Below are 3,466 nucleotides of genomic sequence, written 5' to 3' on the forward strand. Positions count from 1 at the left end.
CCCTCCCCTTTGGATCCGTCCCTGGTATATAATAAATAGTAATAGTACCGTTAGGTACATACTTATTATTAGAGCCTAAATTTAAATGCCCTTTCAACTCAATAATGCCCTTACAAAATAACCTAAATATGATCGATAAGCGCTTAAGTGGAAGGAAAACGATGGTTTAACTTTCGGAATTTTAACGCTTCTTTGTATCTTAACTAAACCAACATAATTCAAATACAAAATACCGAACTTAGGCACGCACAATAAATAAACACGATTGTGATGTAACTCCTTCTGACCAATTGTTAGTTTTTTTAAGTAAGATTCGTTAAGATACCACATGCGATAATTGGAGCAGATTTTTAGAAAGTAGATAGATAAAGACGTTGTCACTTATCACAATAATTATAAATAGAACGATTGACATATGGTATGAATAAAAATTGCCTTAAGATTGCTTAAGAAAATATTATAAAAATAATATTTCTTGACATAATATTTTTAATTTCCTAGTTTATATGTACTAAAAGCTTGTACAGTGTATTAATAAATTCACAAAACATACATTTTTGATCAGAAATGCTAAATAGTGCAAAATAAAAATTTCACCTTTGAAGTATCTGTTACTTGAAACGAATTACATATAGATGCCTGCTTAGAATGTATAACGTCAAGGGTAGGTACACAAAAAATAATGCACATTGGAATCCTAGCCCTACTTAATAATATTTTATTTTATTGTTGAAGAAAGTATTATCGGTATAAATCGATTAATTTAATATACCGGTGATTTTTCATCCGCGATCCTATACTAATAATAATAATATAGGTACGCACACAGCGATTCATCAAGATTATACCCGGCAGAATTACGTGGGTTCTCGTCTATCCTGGCGTAGGGCCGTAGGGTCGTAAGTCGTAACACTGTTGTGCGGACTATCAAAGGGTGTTATAATAGTCATCAATATAATTTTCGCCGAACAAAGAGCGCCGAACCTGATGTACAATGCCCGAGTACGATCTCGTCATGACGTACAATGTATGTGTGTGGTTGTCGGGGGCACACGAGACGATTCACACGCGTATGTTTCGCGATGATACTGTTTGGCATAACAGAGAACGATCGCACGACTGCGCGTCTTTACTATAAATTATATTTTACAGTCGCATTATTGTATATTATTATGTCACGACGACCGGGCCAGAGACTTGTGCGAGGTTTATATTATTATTATCATCATCATTATCGGTTCTGTTTGCACTTTTACGTTCACTCGTCATGTAACCAGTGCCGCATTTAGACATTTTGCGCCCCGGTGCAAAAAAAAATTGGCGCCCCCTAAGCTCCGGTGAAAAAAAATTGCTTCCCCCTAAGGGGCCTACCCACGGAAAATATGGGAGCTAGATCCTCATTAACCTTTTAGATTTTGAGCGCAGAAAAGAATATTTGTTTTACAATGTGTGCTTTTTTTAAAAATATTGTTTAGTAATTGCTTGATTCTCTCTCCGCAAAGATACATTTGAATTTATGTCACCTAAACCTTGCTTATAATTCATCATATAAATTGTTTTTTTTCAACATATTTAAGTAGGTTGTAGGTATTTCATGAATAAATAAAATAAAATTATATAAAACTATGCAAATTAATATTGATCAAAAAAATGCCAAACAGAATAATACTAATAAACTTTATACATAATACTGTTATTAAAATAATTAAAATTATACAATTTTAATAATTCACAAGTAAACATATTTCTGGCTACAACATTTCGGCGCCCCTGAAATACTGGCGCCCGGGGCAGTTGTACCCAGGGCCCCCCCCTAAATGCAGCTCTGCATGTAACACGGAAGCGCCTTCATCGCAAAAAATCGATCCACTTCGCAGATATTTCGGAATTCGCGAGTCCGATTTCAGTGGCTAACGCGATCGATGTATCGCGACCGAGACGATGATACCGAAAAGCCTTCATCAAAATAACGTTCTCCAGAAAATTTCGTTGAATCTTTTGACTTTCGTCAAAAGTTTGACTTTTGGTGTCGATATTTTTACGCAGTGGTTTGACGATTACGCCGTGAGAGAATCGTGTGGTCGATGATGACCAATCTCGAATTATTTAGCGAGTGGACTTTAGTGCACATTACCGTACAATAATAAAAACAGTGTACCTATAAATAAATCGAATAAATCGGTATATTAGATTTCGTGTGTATGTGTCCGGAGGAAATAAGCTTTTTTTCTTTCGATTTTGGAGACCTATCTATTATAGCTATAGTGACGTTTACACATTTTCATTGATGGCCATACTAATACTATAAAAGTACTGTAGCTGCGTTTACGTTACACGAGGGTCGTTCTATAGCATGCAATACAGCAACGGTGTGGATGATGATGATGATGATGATGATGATAATGATGATAATAATAAAAACAATAATAATATAAAACGGTCACCTTCCCTGCGGGCGGCAACACGCCAATATCTACGGGAGACAACTCTCGTGGATACCGAACCGCAATAAACTTTAAGACGTATAATAATGTCAGTCCTATAAACCTACTTTTTTTATTATTTATTTAACTTTAAAACATTTAATATAAATATTACAAATGTGTATTACATGACAAATTTATTTAATGATATCATGTTTTTATGTATAACAATTATTTTCTACGATATATTAATATCATTATATTACATCTAAATAATATGTATAATAATATAATATGCATAATGTAATCTGAACAATCTTGTACCAACAAAAATTGTAATTTGCGCCACTTAAAAATAAATAAATAATAATTTTTTTTCATATGTACCTATATTTAAGTATTATTATTTATTGTATTGTATTTTATTTATCAATCAAGTTCATTCAAGAAAAAATATTTAAATGTACATACAGTAAAATAAAAAATGCTAAGTAATTGTAATTTTAGGTATACGTTCCTTTGTGTATAGATGAGTTATTTCAGTTAATTATAATATACATAATAATATGTAAAAATTTGGAATATAAGGCGCAGATTACTTATTATGTCATTTAGTTTTCTGTCCTTGTACAGATTACTAAAATTAATATTTAGATGTGGCGTAAATTAAATGTTGTGTTACATACGCATTTAAATGTACCTATAATTGTTGGTGCAAATTAAAATTACCCTGCAATTACAATAATTGGCGCAAAATACCATCTCGTACCACAACATAACCATTTTCATGGCACTCTGAAGCAGGCCGGAAAAATAATAAAGAAAAAGTCGGGGACGTATAGTGATAGAGAACCATGACGAAATTTTGACGTTTTAGGTTCAATATGCCGCCTACATAGGTCTTAAGTATCTATTATAGACTATGATGTACAGAACACATTTTTAAATGTTTTAAAAAATAAATAATAATAATATTATATGTAATAGTATATATCTAGGTATTATGTAAAAATTAAAATGTTTTAAGTTTTCCTCCACAAATC

Source organism: Acyrthosiphon pisum, chromosome A1 (genome assembly GCF_005508785.2).
Source record: "Acyrthosiphon pisum isolate AL4f chromosome A1, pea_aphid_22Mar2018_4r6ur, whole genome shotgun sequence".
Lineage (NCBI taxonomy): Eukaryota > Metazoa > Arthropoda > Insecta > Hemiptera > Aphididae > Acyrthosiphon > Acyrthosiphon pisum.